We start from the raw sequence: 17,384 nt of genomic DNA on the forward strand, positions 1-17,384 counted from the left end.
CATCTTTTCTATGCTAGGGCTTTCGCCGTGCCGAATTTCTCATCGAAAACGCGAGATCGCAGGAGCTCCGCAGGTTAAGCCATCGGGAAAGACTGATTACATTTCTTTCGGAGACGATTGCATAATTTCTCTCCCCCAATCACACTCGACAGAGCTTTCGCCTACGACTTTCCCGATCCGCAGCCGATAGGGCTCTCGCGAGCTCGATCTAACGGACGAAAGTCACGGGCACTTCGAATCTCGACGTTCGAAGCAAAAAGACGGTATCCCGGGGTTGTTCGCGGAGCAATCGTACGCGATTTCGCGCAGGTAGCAGTCGGGCAAATCGATACCGATACACCTGGCTGGCCAGCGTTCGCTCATTATCGTGCGTGAACCGATGCACGGTGCGCGCGCAGTTTATCTCGGAACAGAACGCCTCGAAACGGATGACTTATCGCGCGCGCGCATGAGCGAGGCCGGCTAAATAAGTTTCCGTTTTTTTCGCGTTCCCTTTTTCCCGCTTCCTCCTCTCCTTCTTTCCCTTTCTTTTCCCTCCTTTTCCCCCTTCCGTTCCGCGGCGCGTAGCGTAACCTCCAATTCATCACGGTCGACCGCGGGCTATACGGTGTGCCTCGCATGAATAGTTAACGAACGGGCGTAGGAGGACCAAGATTTTCCTTCTCGGACGACGACGACGACGACCACGACTACGACGACGACGACGACGACGACGAATACGACGACGACGACGACGACGAAGAACGCGCAAGCCGCGGATGTACCTGCGAGTATAATAGCCTCGGTTATACATAGATCCCGCGCGCGGCCGTACCTTTCTGAATGTGTGTATGCGACGCGCGGGCGAGTTCGTTCCCTCGAACGAGTAAATCAAGTCGCTGGCCCGCGAAGCGGCTGAATGCCTTGAGCACCACTCGTAAGACTGGCCAAGAATGGCTCGACATTTTTCCTACCGAGTACCCGTGATCCATTCTTGCCGCGCGCACGCGGATCCGAGCGATTCATCGCGATATTGCTGGTAGCGGTACGCCGGGGCGGAGACCCGGCCGGTCCGCGCGCTACTTCGACCGGCGGAGAGGAGATTCTCTCGCCGATCGTCTCGCCGAACTTTCGCGCGTCTTCGAGCTGTTACGTTCGCCGGGAAAAAACTTCGTCGGATTACTGCCGTCGAACGAGACGCTTAACGTGTTAAGCGCCGTGTCAAACATTGGTGACTGACGCTTCTGAATGACTAAAGAACAATCGTAACGTGCAAGACGACCGATGCGAAATAATAATGTTTTATAAGGCAACCAAGTTGATAATAGTGTAACGTTGCAACGCCAAACGATTCGTAAGTATTCCTACTTTTCTCAAGATTTTCGTGGCGCTTAACGTGTTAATAGCGTGCATAACTTGAGTGTTTCCAGGATTGCGCTACCGAATAGTCGGTCCTTTCTTTGACAGAACTGCGTTTTGTCTTACTTCTTTGTAGTAATAATAAACAGGAAGTATCATTGATTATTCGGATATTACGATCCTTGGGACACTCTTGTCCAGTTATGCTATTAAACTAGAGATGTCTTTCATAGCTGGAAAGTTAAACGAATGTTCTGACCCTTTGAGTACGAAGATTCTTCGCAGATTCTGATAAATTAGGGCTACGCTTAGATCCTACGGAATACGAAAAGTATGCATTTTCTCATGGTTTGAGTAGTTAAATCATCTGTGTCCAGCTCGGCGTTCCAACCATGGAAGTTTGATCTCCGAAATTAATTAATCGCGATTCTACGATGAAGTTGAATTGAATTCTGTAATAGAAGTTCGCGAGTTCGATTTCCCTTCTTTCCTTTCCCTGTTCGAGCGCGATAAGCAAAAGGCTCGGAGGTTTCCGCCGCGGCCGAGGATAGAGGATCCTGAAAACGTTCGCCGATGTTCTGGCGGACCGTTTAAGCGACTGCATCGACCGGTGTGCAAGCAGGCAGCCATGCAGCCAAGCCACGAGAAAGTATCCGGCAACTTTCTCCGGTGGGTTTAGTTTGCACCACGGGTCACCAGGCACGGACGTTAAGAGCGAACGAACGAATGAATGCGAGCCGTTCCCGCCGCGCTCGCCGAGAGAGTCCGCCTCGCATTCGCATTTCCGATTCGCGTTCAGGTAGAACCAGGTGACACTGGCTCCGTTTCGAGGAGTCCTTCAAGGACTCCCGTGTTTCAAGTGCACGATTACCTTCCAGCGGCCGCGGGAGCGCGAACTTACCGAATTCCCGGCGACTCCTCGAGAACCGCGTCGCCGGACGCGAATTTCTCGCGTAAAGGTTAACATCAATCATTTCCCCGAAGGCGGGCCGAAGTTTCAAACGAGTCGGAACGCGAATATTCGATCTACGATCTCGGATATCTGAAATATCTCCCTGCTACTCCCGTTCGAAAGGTACACTTTCACTTCGCTCGAAAAATTGATATTAAACTGGCTGCGAGCCGGCGGGTCGGTTCTCGCCGGCGCGCTCGATGAAACATTCGTAAAATTCGCGGCTAATTATATGGCGAGTTATAGACGATCGGTCGGATAAAGCACCGATCGGGAATCGGCGGGAGCGAGGCTAGCCTCGCGAGGACAGCGCTGTAACGAGCGGCGAACGCGAGTACCGGGGAGGACGAGAGATTTTGAAAGTCGTCGGCGTTAGATCGGGTTAGATAAAATGTCTTCCGAGTGCCGATCGCCGCGCGTTCCTCTTCCGCCGGTGAAACTGAAAGCTCGCTCTCGCGGATTCCCGTCCCGCCGAGGCGGGTAATGCCTTTTGATCCCGGCTCGATTAAATTAATACGACGCGGCGCGGGGGGAAGTTGGTTCGACGCGTTCGGAGCTGCTTTTAAATAGAAGACCCGTGTAGACGGTGAACGATTAGGGTTTCGAGGCGCCTGTGTTCCCTCGCGCGAGCACACGAATACTCCTCTGCACCGTCGGCGGAACGTTTCGGCCTCCGATAGAATATCGGCCGACGGATCTGCTGTTACAAATTTATAAGTCTCGTAACAATCGTTTTTCCCCGCGAAACAGGTTCCTCGAGGGAACCGACGAATGCACCGATGAATTCAAATATATTGCTCGTTCAGCCACTTGACCTACTGTATCCCGTTAGACTCGTGACGATTTCGAGCTGAATTTGACAAAAGCGTTACTCGTTTGTCTGGAACTCGAATATCACTTTCGTATCGCGAATCGATAACAATTTCATCTTCCGTTAGTGATACATTACACAAGAGCGATCATCTCGCATCGGTTTAATCAGTTTCGACTCAGTGTCTCGTTCCAGAAGTTACTTTCTCCGTCGCGGCCTAAGGGTTAAGCAAGCGTCCCGCCTCGAATTTCGCGCTGGCCCTTTCCAACGTCCGAGCCGAGGCACGCGGGACCATTAGGAAATTCGATTGTAACCGGTTCCCCGCGGAGGATCTCCGTCACGTGGCGGCGTAGGGATCGATCCCTCTAAGGTCGCGCGGAACGGATCGGATCGTTGCGTGGCGTATTGAGTAACGGCCGCGCGTACACGCGCGAAACGTTTTCATTTTCGTCACAGCGCGGGCCCGTGTCGCGTCGTGTCGCGTCGTGTCGCGCTCTCGAAAGAGCCGATGTATTAGGCAACCTCGACTGTGCGTGCGCGCCGCGGCAGCGTTAACATTGGCCCGAATATTGGCCAGTGGCCCCGCGGAACCGTGTCCCGGCGCGCCGCGCGTTTCGCGTCCCGATAGCCAGCCTCCTTTCCTCGTTTCCCGTGTACCGGCGTGGCCGAAACTATGTCGTTGACTGACACTGGCCTACTATCGGTCCGTTAACACCGGCGCGCATCGCCGCCGTCCGTCGAAATGCCGGGACCGCGGTCCCGCGAAGGCGAAAAGTGAGAGTGCGTCCTCGCTCGGCGAACTCCTCCGCGCCGCGAGCGTTCCCGAGCGTGTGCCGCGGTTCCTCGGATAGGACGCGTCGCCGTTGGCATCCGTTGGCATCCGTTGGCGTCCGTTGGGATCCGTTGGGCTCGACGCGCCGCGGATATGATCGAAATTGTCTAGCTGTCCGTTGTTTCCGGTGAACAGGGATGCGAGACTCTATCGCAGATCAACTTTTACATACAATTTTGTTCATATTAAAACTGTCATCATCAAAATAAAAACTGTGCTAAGCGTAACTTTTACTACAAGCACTCGCGATATCATAGTTACATGTTTATTGTCAGAAGAAAATCGTAGGAAACGGAGATTTTCTGTGATTTTCCGAAAGGTCCGAGTATGGTTCACAACACGATTTCATTCTTGGATGACGGTGTTCTGGCTTTCCATCGGACGTTCCAAAGGCTTCGCGTGACTTAAGGCTCCTCGGTTCAGAATACGGATCTTTATGCGACTTCCCGATTTCATGGATTATTTCGTGAACACCGGAGTTACAAGGACTGCGACTGTAGATTGTTTCCAAGTTGTCTCTATCGTTCGGTTTTCGCTAGAGGAATCGATCTCGAAGCCGAGAGACACCGACGAGCTACGGTAATTCCGATTCGATCTCCACTCGGAGGTCACCAGCCGAATTCGGTGACTCTCGGTCGTAGGTGAATCGTCGTCGAAGCACGAGAGTGCTCGAGCAGTCTCGCCGCGCGATCGCTTTTACGGGAAATCGCGTTCGCCGACTTCGTCTTCGGGAAGCCGTACGCGTCCGTTTCGTGTCCGAACGAGGGTGAGAGAGGGAGGATTTTTTTTAACCTCGTTAAATTGACTACGCTCTCGTCCAGCACTTATATCTGCCCCGCTAATGGGGCAACGTCCCACGCGCGAGAGTGCCCGCGAGAACGGAGAGAGAGAGAGAGAGAGAGAAAGAAAGCGGCGGGCGGAAGCGGGACACGCGGACGCTGCGGAGCGCGTTTATTTATGCATTAGGATCCACCGCGTCTTTTATAAGCGTCGCCGCGACGAAATCGGGAAAGGATGGAAAGAGCAGCGACCGAGATCGAGTTCGATAGGGAAGCGGAAGCGGTTTTCAATCGCGGAGCCGCTGGACAGGTCGGAACGACATGTTTCTTTAACCCTTCATGGGCCGAATTTTTGATCATTATTATTATGAAATCTGTGCGGTACAAGATTAATAGATATCCACATATGAATACGAATTATAATATTCGATAGTTTCAATAATTTCATCGAACGAATGTATTTTGTAACTTTGAAGTTACAATTACGTTAAACTTTCATGCCTGAGAGTATAAAAGTTGAGTTAATTGTTTACTTAACACTAGGTTCACAGGCATTTATTGTACAGTTTATTCTATTGTTCCTGGGGAAGTTATTCGTTCATTTGGATTTTGGAAATCGTAGATGTAGAAACAGACAATCAGGATTCATATTCGTGTAATTGGATCAACGGAAACCGATTGAAACGTTTACCGAATAATGTTTATAAAATTCAATCTGCGTCAAATTGACGCGTTCCGTAAACCTAGTGTTAAAGTCACATGGGCCCACATAGTGTTAAGAACCACTGGAAGGACGCTCATAATTGGGGTCCTCTCGTATACGAGCACTCGGTAACTAGTATCGATACTCGAATTGTCGTGCACAAGAAAGACTGCTCGTTCCATTCGCAGCGTGTCCGTGCCTACTTCGATTACATTGTTTTCTTCCGGACGTATGTCGTCCACGGGAAAGTCAGACTAGTTTCTAATCGAATCGAGATAAGATCGCTTTTCGTTAATGGCTAATTGAAGCGGGAAGCCGACAAAGGACGGCGTGTGATCGATTCGACGAGCGAACGACACCTGGACGAATTTATTGATTCGCCGAACCGTTATTCTCCTGTCGAACCAGAGGAAAGCGTCTCTCCCTCTTCGCTTTCTCCGTGTGTTTTCCTTGTCCGAGCATTCGCGGAACATTCTCCGAAATTCTCGCGACTAGAGCGCGTCGCGAGCCGATCGGGAATGCGTCTCGCGACGCCCGCAACCGAATTCAATCGCGTCGCGAGGGAAGGAGAGCGCCGCGTGAAAGTTCCCGAGGACTAACGCGCGAGCGCGAGTCGCGTGCGTCAAGCGTGCACGGTGCCAGATGCACGCGATTGTTCGCGACGGGGTCGGGAACAGTTGTAACGCGAGGAGTATTGAAAACGGCTATGAAATTGAGTTGCAACTGTTATTAGGCACATCGGTTTCGCTTTCTATTTAGACCTGGCATCGTAGCTTTTGGAAAAATAAAGTCCTCTTGCCCTTCTCTCGCGAGAATCTTCGCGTCTATATCTCTCATCGATTACTCGAGTCGCTCAATAGAAAATTCAGACGCAATAGAAACTTCTTTCTGACCTAGACAAAACGACCTTGAACAACTAAGAAGAACACTCCCCTAAAATTCACGAAAATCGATCGAACGTTGGCTTCCAAGCGACTCGCCAGTACTCGAACATAACGTTCCTCTGTTGCATATCAACTCGTTGCATTCGATTCGAAAACGCCCATCGAGACGCATCCCCGATGAACGCAACAATTCTCCGAGCGAATAAACACGAAGCATTCACTCGACGGCCGCAACCGATACCCGCTTTATTCCGGCGAAACTGCAACCGCGACATTCTCGCGCGCATTCGGCCTTAATGCGCGTGCAAACGGTGCTATCGGCGCGAGGAAGAAATTTTCCATTGATCGGCCCGAATTCCCCTCCCTTCCGGCGAGGAGTTTCGGGGCTCCCCGCGGCTCGCATTATCACGTTCCGTTGCGCGTGGCGGTTACGTCACCGCCGCGGAACCGAGCGCGCCGCGACCGGTCCGCGACGAATAGGGCCCAACAGGCCGGCGGGCCGGCCGGCCGTTTCAAAAATAGACGAGGAGAACGTTTCTGTTTGAGGATGATGGCTTAATCTCCGAGTTCGCGCTCAGGGTCGTTCGTTCCCGATGGACGATTACGAGCGGAGCCTCTCTCGCTTCGTCCTGCCTCCTTCCGTCCGGCGCGGTCCCTTTCTCCTCGTTCCTCCGCCGTCTCGCTCGCTCCGGCCGCGCTCGTTCCTCACCGGGCCCCCAAAGGCCCCCGAATATTTATGTCACGGCGAAGTCGACGAGCCGAGACCTTGACTGCGCGCCGCAGGCGGACGAGCGAGTCGAAATCTTAGAAAATTTTGCGGCCACGGTTCGTGAATCGCGAAGGTCGGCTCCGGCCGCTTCCTAAAGCGGACTGCGACGCCGCGCGAGTCGCCGGGCCGAAGGATTCTGCGGAGATCCTTTCCTCGCGGCCTCTCGACGAATCCGCGCTCGCGCCGACTCCCGCGTGCACTTCTGCTCGAGCGTCTAGTGTAGCCCTGGGGGACACTGGTTTTCGATGTAAGTCCGCCTATCGAGGCTTCTATCGATTTAGTTACTGTCGAACGAACTTAGCAATTTCCCAGCGAATCGCGTCGTCTTGTGAACAATTGCAAAGGAATCAGGAACAGGAAGTTTGACTTCTTAGGTAGTTCCAGTGTTAACGCGTTAAGCGCCACGAAAATCTTAAGCGTTTCCCCATAGAGTTTGTCTTTTGTAGCAAAGTAGGAATACTTATGAATTGTTTGGCGTTGCAACGTTTGCGTTACACTATTATCAACTTAGTTGCCTTATTAAACATTTTTATTTCACATCGGTTGTCCTGTATGTTACGATTGTTTCTTAGTCATTCAGAAGCGTCAGTCACCAGTGGCTGACATGGCGCTTAACGCGTTAAGGATTAATTGGAAACTCTGATTGTCTAGATGGAAGTGGCATAAACACGTCCCTCTCGGGTCCAAAAACAATAGAAAACGGTTCACTATTGCACGATGAGACGCTCGAGCACGTGTTCACGCGGGAAAAACCGGGGAATCCCATCGCGAAAGAATAAACCGCGAACGACGAGTCGGCTCGTTCCTTCCTGTCACCGGGTTATTGTACCCGCCGTTCGATCCGATCGGAATAATGCTCGGAAAGACGCGAGCGCGCGCCGGGAAAGAGACCGAAAGCGGCGAAGCCAATTAGGAGGACTCTTTTTTCCTCCGTTTCTCGTCATTAGCGCGAACGCCGCCGTTCGCCGGGACACGCCGTTAACGAGGGCAGATCGCGAGCGTGACTCAGCCCCGGAAGCGCGCGGCGAACGTTTTCGTCCCTCGCCGCGGCGGGAAACCGCGGAAAACGCGCGAAAGTCTCGCAGCCGGGGACGGTTACGCGGCGCGGGCCGGCGGCCGGTTGGAAGAAAGGACTTGCACTTTCGTTAGAAAGTCGCCGGGAATCGGCGGACGACCGTCTACGACCTAACCGGTGAGCGACGCGGGGATCGGCGCTGCCTGTCTGACCAAACACGGAGTCCCACTACTCGCTTCACCCTTAGCCCTACGCGCCGAGCTCGAATCCGCGTTTCCGCGACCGGCCCGCGCGCACGGTGAAAACGCTCGCGTCCGATCCACGCAACGATGTTTTCCTTGTCGAACGCGTTCTTGAGACGATTGGCCGACGCGGTATCGAGAGGACGAAGATTCGCCCGCTTCAACGTCGATTGCACGTCGATTCGACGGATGAAATTGAATATTTGAGTATTACTTTTACAATTACTCGGCGAAACGCATCGATTTCCAACCATTCGATTACATAGATTCATATCCTAGTTGTCTGGTTGTAAACAAGGCGGATCGACGCTAGAAAAGGAAAGTGATTGATAGAAAAAGCGTCGGAGTCGATCGATTTTCAGTGAAATTCCTCCGCGCGGCACTTTCTCCCTGGAAGTGGACGTTTTCGGGACAACTCGACGGAATTCTCGGTTCGCGTGTCCCCCGGTGAATTAGCGCGATCGCGGCGCGAAACTTCTGGAGCGGCGTGAGGCACCGGGTAACGGGTAGAGTCGGCGCGGCGGTGGTTTCATTGAAAAATTGATCGGGCGTACCTCGCGCCGGCGATAATTACGGCAAATTGCCCGGCGCGGCGATAAACGCGTGGCGCACAATCGGCGGTTCCCGTATCGCGTCGACGCAGAACGGTCATTAATGGCCTCTTAATCTAGCGCTCGTTCCCCGCGAGTAGCGCGAGCGCGCCGTGTTTACCGCGATAAACGCGCGCGCGGAGATACCGTGCAGCTCTCGCGTCCTGAGTCAGTCCTGAGAGCTGAGAGTGCACTGGGGCAAGGGGAATCGGTTGAAATTCGACGTCGACGTTCGTTCCTCTCGCCGGCTTCGCCAATAACGTCGGCTGTCCTGTAGCCATCGACGCGAGCGTCCCGAGTCGAAGATTCTCCTTGCCTCTGGGACTTCTTTGCTTTTAGGATCGACTCGGCACGCGAGAGCCGCGCAGTAGACATTCGTCGCGTCTTTCGGTATCGATTCGGTTCCCTGAACTGTTCGAACTCTGCCGACGATTGCTTCAACGTTCCGTTGCGAGAACTCAATTAGAAACGGAGCTTGACGAAGATATGCGATCGATTTCACTCGTTTGACGGTTCTAGCGTTGAAACTTACAAACCTGTGCAGTAGATGAATGCACAGGAGATGAATATACAGAGTGAGTCGCGGAGCAGAGTAAACTCGAATAAAAAAGCATGCAATTCCATTTAGAAGACAACGCTGGTGACCTTGCGAATACAGGGAAAATGGCGTAAAAGAATAGTATGGCGATGCGCATGCACTGAAGCTCGAATGCAATTCCGTTCGCGCGTCGCTAAAGCGATTTCTTCGATCGCTTCTCAGAGAAACATCCGTTATCTCCCGAGCAATCGCGGGAAGAAGAAGTTACGAATGAAATCGAACGAAGAATTTCGCGTGTTCCGGTTCCCGCGACTCACCCCTTGCGAATTCCGCGATTTTCGGGTTTTCGAGGGACCTCCGGCGATCGGGCCTTCCGAGGCGCAGGCGGTAAGAATCGTCCGAGTTGAAATCGAACTCGAAGTTTCCGCAGGCAGCGTTCCTCTAGACGGGATTCCCGAGCATCGCCGGCGGACCCGTCGAAAAAGAAAGCGGCGCGCCGCGCTTCCGCGTTGGTAGCGCTCGCTGGAAGTGAGCGTCCGTCTTCGACGCGCGTAACCGCCGACGAAACGTTCCGCGCGCTCGCGGGTAACTTACGATTCGCGGTTTCGTCGATTTTTTCCCTCCCTTCTCTGGCCCCTGCTTTCCTCTCGGTCGCTGTCGCTCCTCGGACGAGCCTCGGAGACTGGCAGAGAACGAGCGGCAAAGAGGGAGGAAAAGAGACAGAGAGAGAAAGATAGAGAGAGAGAGAGAGGGAGGGTTGCCGGAGAGTCCCGCTCGGTGCGCAATAACGCGCGACGCGTAAATAGCGATTCGAATGCCAACGCGTTCTGGAAACGCTTACGGAACAGACGTCGCCCGAGGAAGACATTGTCCCTTATTGCATTCAGTCGCACGGTGGTTACATTCTTGTACACCCTCGCCGTCCATGAAGACATATATTCCGGTACATATGTGCGATAGACGGAGCGCGAGAATGCCTCTTGAATATAGAACAAATTACATACGGACCGTATATTCTCTCCGCCGCGTACCCGGCTGAAGTTCCCCGTGCATACTCTGTGTTCGCGAATGATCGATACCCAGCCGGCCGATTTCGGCCGCGAATCCGACGAGAAGTACGCGATAAGTACAGACAAATTCAATGTTACATCGTTCGATCGAGTCTCGTTAACCCTTGCGCGTTTTCTCGATTGCACTACTATAATCCGTTCCTCTCGCATTTTCCTTTATTCCGTTTGCCACGTGTCGTCGTTGCGTAACGAGCTACGCGTCAGCTGTTTGGAAGTTCTGAAATTTCGACTGAGAAACGTGCAATTCGGATTCAGCGTTCGTCTTTCCGCGGAGCAAACGTCGATCTTCGTTCGGAAGAACTTCTTCTTTGACGCGTATCGCGATGGGAAGCGCGAGGATCGTTACCGGACACCCGGTACGTGATCCCGCGCACGCGGATCCGTGTACGCCCGCCGCGGCACGGAAGGGTGTTACTCGCGTTTACACCGAACCGTATTACACGCGGTGTTTCCACGGGAATGGAGTGTCCGTGTCGTTCGTAATTCAACCGGGGAATATTCGGTTTTAATGCGGTCAATCGGGACACCCGGTCCACGGCCGAGCGGTCGCGATTCAGCCGGCTCGTGTCGCTCGGGGAGCACGGCGCTCGCTTCCTTAGGGTCGCCGTGTCCATTACCGAGCACTCGCAGTCGCCGTGCGGTCAAGGAAATCGAAATTCATCGACCGGCCGGCTGGCTCGCCGAACTTTGGAGTCGACGGACTGTCGCGAATAGATGGAAACGAAACTTATACGTCGACGGAATCTGATCGGACCGTTGACCGTCGGTGTGGATCGAGCCTAAGGCGCCTCCGGCGCGACGCCTGGGGTCTACGAAAACAAGTCGATAGGCACAGTTTCAGCGACCACGCGCGTTTCTGCCGGCGATTCCGAGCAGGGAGCCGAATGGGACACTGGAGCGCACGGAAGCAGCCTCCGGAAGCTGCGGGTCCAGACTGGAAAGGGAAAGAGAGAAGCTGGATCCATCGCGCACCTCGAACTTCTCGGGTCCGCTCGTTCCTGCGACGTTTGCAGAAATCGCCAGCGATGAATAAAGAATCCACGGGCGCGACGGACGACGATGTCCGAGATTCTTTTGACTTGAAGATTGAAATGCGAGGTGAACCCAGGAAACAGCGCGATACAAGCGCCTTTAACCCCTTGGCTACGGTAGATTCTAACGCGTATCGCACGTGGCATGCAGTTCAGTTACGACCTACACCGATTGTGGGATTTCGCATTTCGAAGGAAGTCTACTGAAACGATCGAAACTGAATCGGAGAACGAAGGCAGTCTACGATCACATTCGTATGCACTAACGGAACATGCGATCGTGAAGTAGAATCAGATTCGCGTCCGACCGAAGCTTGGAATTATTACGAACATTTTACGAAGTCAGCAGAGAAATCGAAAGGAAGTTCGTGAACGGTGAACAGTAGCCGAAGCGATAGGTCCCAGCGCGAAGCGCGCAAGAAGCGGAGCTGGCAGTCGGCTCGAGCGCGAGGGAAGCTAGGAGTGCGCGTCCACGCTGTAGCCGAGAGACGTCGCGGCGCGAGTCGGTGTGCGCGACTCGGTGGCCGTGGCTATGGCCTTACGGGTCCCCCACCAGGCCCGCCTCGCCCGCTCCGAATCCGCGCGGCGTGTGTTGCGCTGCGCGCACGTTATAAACCGCCCCTCGGCCCCCCCGCCGCGCCGCGGTTCTATGTACATAGAGAGATCGCCTAGGAGAGCGAGGCGCACGAGGAAGACGACGCGAGAGATCCGCGCGAGAGCGGGACGCACGTAGAGCGCGAGCTAGCTGGCTGGCTAGGCGAGCGGGGGACGCAAGGCCCGACCGACCGACCGACCGACCGACCGATCGAGAGAGAAGCGGACCGACCGACGGAGAGAGAGAAACACGGAGAGGGAATCGCTCGCGAGAGAGAGGAACGCGCGGGGCGGGCGGGGGAAGCGGTTCGAGGGAGAGAAGGCTCGGGACGCGAGGAGGTGGCGGCGGCGGCGGCGGAGGAGGACGAGGAGGAGGAGGAGGAGGAGGAGGAGGAGGAGGAGGAGGAGGAGGAGGAGGAGGAGGAGGAGGAGGAGGAGGTGGAGGAGCGGTGGGAGGAGGGAGAGTGTCGCGAGCGTGTCTAACCTAGGATAGTGGCGTTTAGTGGCGGCTAGGCTAGGCAAACCGAGGCTCGCCGCTCGCGCGTTACGTTCAGTGTTCCTCCTTCGCGCTTCGGCCAAACACTCGCGCGCACGCCTCGTGTGTCACGCGACCCAAGTGTGTGGCGACCGCAAACCCTCCTCCCGGTGCTCCAGGAAGCGCCGCGATAGAACCGTCCGTCGTCGGGTCCGACGACCGCCGGGAAAGCAACGTCGAGACGCGAGAGGATCGCAGCGGTAAGAATACTGTGCGCGATCGCGGGCAACACTCGGGACACGAGTGTCCCGAGCCAGCGGCCGCTCGCCCCGGAGCTTCCCGAATTTCCCGCGACCGAGCAGGAGCACCGCGCCGCGATCCACCGCGGACTGGGCGCCGGTTGCGCGCTTGCGACCCGTTTCCGGCTGGGAACTTCGCGTTCGGCGTCGTCGCCGCTGCTACCGCAACTCGAGTCTGCTCAGTGAACCGCGCGATGCACGCTTTGGACTGTTTCCGTTGCTGAATCCGCTCGGTCTTCAGCTGTTTGGGATCGCTGCTGCTGCTGCTGCTGGAATTCGCATATACTCAGTGAACCGCGGGAAGAACGTTTGGGACTGTTTGCGCGCGACTGTCGACTCTGTTCGCGCACAGTTGTCGGCGCTGGGACTGAGTCGGCGTGCCAGTCGCGAGGAGGCTCTCCGCTAGACCGCCGCGACTCGGGGCAGACTGGTGGCACCGTTCCTTCCGCGTCTCGTTTCGGTGCACCGGAAGTCGAGGCGGTCCGCGCGCTGCGTCTGGCTCGGCCGCGAGTGCCGGGAGTTTGTTTACGTTCCCTCTCCGCGACTGGAAGGAAGCGAGAGCGGCCGACCAGATTGGAAGGAGCGTTCGGAGACGACCGCGGAAGAAGCCAGGATACGCGGAACTGTTTTGTCTCGTTCGTCGGAGTGAGTGCGGGGAAACTACTGGTGTTCCGTGGGGATAGAAGGAAACTCTCCGAGCTCTCCCGCCGCGCGCGTGCGAAGGACATCCCTGAACCGCTAGTCGAAGGTAAGAATTAATCGGTGCGAGATTCGAACCGGTAACAACGCGTACCGCCGAGGAAATATTCGCGACTGCCACGGTCGCGGCTGACGGCTGACGCGCGAGCGACCCGCGTTTCTTCCGGTAGCCATTTTTCCTGGTACAATGTTCTGGTAACGCGTTGACCGCCGCGGTGCTCAGCGGAGCGGCCGAATTCGAAACAACTGTTAGATAAACAACGGGTAAATAAATACTGCAACTCGAGAGCTGCGATGCCAGATCATTGATAACTCATTCTAATCCCATTCGCGTTTGTTACGATGCGATATTGTTGAACGCTCCGAATTCTCCTGGCGACCAACGCGTCGATCTTTCTAATCTCTTCCAGAAATTCGTTTAAGACTCGCAGTCTTGCGAAGAACTTTCGTTTTACCTGTTTCACGAGAATATGTAGACTAGTTTTGTTTATTAATCGCTTTCCGTAGAGCGATGCATTGCAGGACAGTCTAGAAATTGGCAATTTTGGGAACATTTCGACGCGTGGCACGTTTTAAACGCGATGACTCGTCTTTGTAGATGAAACTTAAAGAATCTCGTAAGTGTCCCACATTTTACACCTCGGCTCACTATTCCAGATAAAAGAATATTAGCAAGCAATCGAATGTTCTTCACGCGAGACAAAACGTCGCGTTTGAATGGCAGTCCCACGGCGCGGGAAACGTTGCGCGTGCGTTTGAAAGTCCCGCGATCGGGTTTCCAGAGATCTCGGGAACAGATGGAGCCGTAGATCGACGGCAGGATACGCGGGAGGTTTCTCGATTTCGAGATAATCGAATTCGAAAGTCGTCCCGCGGTGATCCGCACGTCGCGTCTGTCCGTGGCTGACCGTCTCTACTTGATTCTCCGCTTAGAATCCCCTGTTTCCTCGGGAATGAACGAACGCTTTGCCCAACGAACGTTCGAACCTTCGATTACTCGACTATAGATCTTAATTCGACATTCAAGTATCCAACATCCGAGAAACAGACGTAACCACAGTCTGTCCAAGAGACAACTCCGAATTTCACGTATTTTGCACACGTCAGCACGGTCTCGAATCTCACGGTCCGCTTCGAATTGCAGTCTAATGTTCAATTACCGAAGCACATGGAGATTAGGACTGGCGATTAATAAACATGAGCGTTTTGCGAAATGTTTTCCAACAGTTATGTACATAAGCCGGAGCGTTCGCGGCAGTCGAGAGCGGATCGAGGCTCGTCCTTCGATCGCGCCGGAGAGGCGTCGGGGATGGGGCCCGATACAACGGACGCTCAACGAAACCGTCTCCCGATCGAATCGCTTTGGAGGGAGACGATTATATAACCGGAATCTTTTCTCCGGGTAAAAGCGAATCGCGGCCGCGGCGGCGGCGGCGGCGGCGGTGGTGGTGGTGGTGGTGGCTCGGTGTCCCGCGTCTGGGGTGAAAACGAGCAACCGGACGGTAATCGCATACGATATAGGAAGTGATCACGCATTATGGTTCGGTATACCACCAGATGGATCGGTTTACATAAAAACGATTAAATTCTGCAGCGTGTCCTGGCCCCTCGCCGGTTCCCCTTACGGCCGGCTTACAGGCGCAATTGTAAACAGCGCTTTACGAATCGGCCACTTTCTCTCTAGACCCCCTTGGCCGCAGATTACACCCCCGCCAGGTGCGTAGCTCGCGTTACTGTTGCATCGATTATGTAAATCACCGTTAATTTAATCGTCGATCCCGTGAATTCGGATGGGACGCGTCTGTTATTCTATGCATCCGATTTTTGCTCCATGGAATCACCATAGCTTAACCCTTTGCGGTCCGAAGTGCTTTTGGTTTCTCACTTTGAGGTTCACGTCGACGTTAGTTGATTCGATTGCAGCTTAATATGACGCTCCATTTCTTCATTCAAGAATATTTGGGGGTCATCGGAATGTTACCTTTAAATGGTACAATTATGTTAAAATGTCGCGCTTGCTCCTCGAAGTTTCCTAACCCTTAGCAATCCTATGTCGAGTCAGACTGGACAGTCTATTTTATTGCAACCTCTACCTCTTTTAACAATTTCTTCTACATTTATCTGTAGCATCACAACTGTACCATTTAAAGCTAACATTTCAATGACCCCCAAATATTCTTGAATAAATAAAGCGTCATATTAAGTTGTAATTGACTAACGTCGACGTGAATCTCCAAGTCAGAAACTAAGAGCACTTCGGACCGCAAGGGGCTAAAGATCAACGGTCGCCGGTTTTCCTTTAATCTGAATAGTACGCGTATCGCCGCATCGCACGGAGCTGAATAAGAGATATTCGGATCGACGCGGAACCCGCGACAATCGCGTCGCACGCGCGGCGCCCGATCAACGGCGATGTAAACAGACGAGAACCGCCGCCGGGGATGATACGCAGCTCTCTCGTGCAGGTATCCACGCGCAGAAATAAGACGCAACTATATTTCGTCCGTGTATTTTCAGCCTAGGCCAACCTTCGGCCCTCGGGAACGCGCGCGCGTGTCCGTCTCCGTCTTTCTTCTTCTTTTCTCCCCCTCTCGGTGATCCGGCGCGAGCTCCGTTCGCTCGCTCGCTCGCTCGCGTTTCAACCGCTTTGGCTTCGACTCAGAATATAGTTACGAGATTTATAGTAAAGCGCGCGGTTTCGCGCTCTCGTCGTTTCCCTCCCTCCATCTCTCTCCATCTCTCTCTTTCTCTCTCTTTCTGTCCTCGTCGCGGTCTCTAATTCTCTAGCGCGCGACCGGTTACGTGGCGACCTTCGCGGCGCCCAGGGCCGAGGGCCAAAACCGTCGACCGTGCTCGAGCGTTAGCGGGCGAGAGCGGAACGCGTGTTCGGTACAGCGGCGCTATACGTTCGATAAATATTGAGATGCCGGCGAGCTATAAGGGCCCCGTAGCCTCGCGCCCCATATAACGCCGGTGTCCCTGAAGTTCGGTACCACGTGGAGCGACTGATCTACCGGCGCTTCCTTCCACTTTGCTCCGCGCTGTCGGACTCCCGATCGCGGAATCGAGTGATCGATGAAAATCGGAGGTTCAGTCGGGTGACGCATAGTATATTGGGATTCTTCAGAGAAAATGGAGCCACCTCTTACAATTCTCAAGATATTTGCATTTGTTCAAGGGTTGTTTCACTAAAGTGAAAGTCGACTCGCAATATTACGATGTCAGGATGAACTTACTCTGCTTACAAAGTTTCCGAATTCTTTGAGTTTCCGGACTCGGCAACTTCCCTGCGAGGTATCCGCGATGCTACTCGAAGCAGCGTACAATTTCGAGATAAAACTGTTCGCTAGACTATAAAACTGCAACAAGGTGCTCGAACGTTGTTCAGCTGCGCTTATCTAACTCTAGTCTAGCCGAAACAATGAAGTTTCATGCTCGCGCGTCTTCGGGCGCGTTTTCTTGGCGGTTCCGCGTGTTCGTCCGCCGTTTCTCGAATGAACGGCGACCCCTCCGTCGCAGGAATCCCTCCTCGCCGGTCGTCCGCGCGACTATTCGTGCAACGTTTCCCTTGTTCCTCCCCCGGCGCGTCCCGGTCCCCCGCGCGACACCAATTACGCGACTCTTGGATAAGATCGCGTCGCGCGTAACGCGTCTGGCGTTCAAGATCGAGGCCTGCCGCCGTGTGTCCCGGTGTTTACGTTCGCGGGTCGGCGCGCATACGGCGTGCGCGCGACATCCAAAAATAATGATGTCGGCCGCGGAT

General features: G+C 54.2%; 1 protein-coding gene across 6 annotated transcripts in view; it reads left to right on the top strand.

Moving 5' to 3' along the window:
• Eip74EF (Ecdysone-induced protein E74) overlaps nt 1-17,384 on the top strand; it is a 242,998-nt gene that overhangs the window by 10,725 nt on the left and 214,889 nt on the right. For 4 of the 6 annotated variants that reach the window (XM_076372030.1, XM_076372035.1, XM_076372036.1 and 1 more), the window contains exon 1: nt 12,609-13,670. The exons of 1 other annotated variant lie outside the window; for it this stretch is intronic. The gene's annotated coding sequence lies outside the window, so the exon portion shown is untranslated. Of the gene's footprint in view, nt 1-12,608; nt 13,671-17,384 lie in introns of those variants that run through there. One more of the 6 variants, XM_076372034.1, reaches the window with a different exon arrangement.

This window comes from Nomia melanderi, chromosome 11 (assembly GCF_051020985.1).
Source record: "Nomia melanderi isolate GNS246 chromosome 11, iyNomMela1, whole genome shotgun sequence".
Lineage (NCBI taxonomy): Eukaryota > Metazoa > Arthropoda > Insecta > Hymenoptera > Halictidae > Nomia > Nomia melanderi.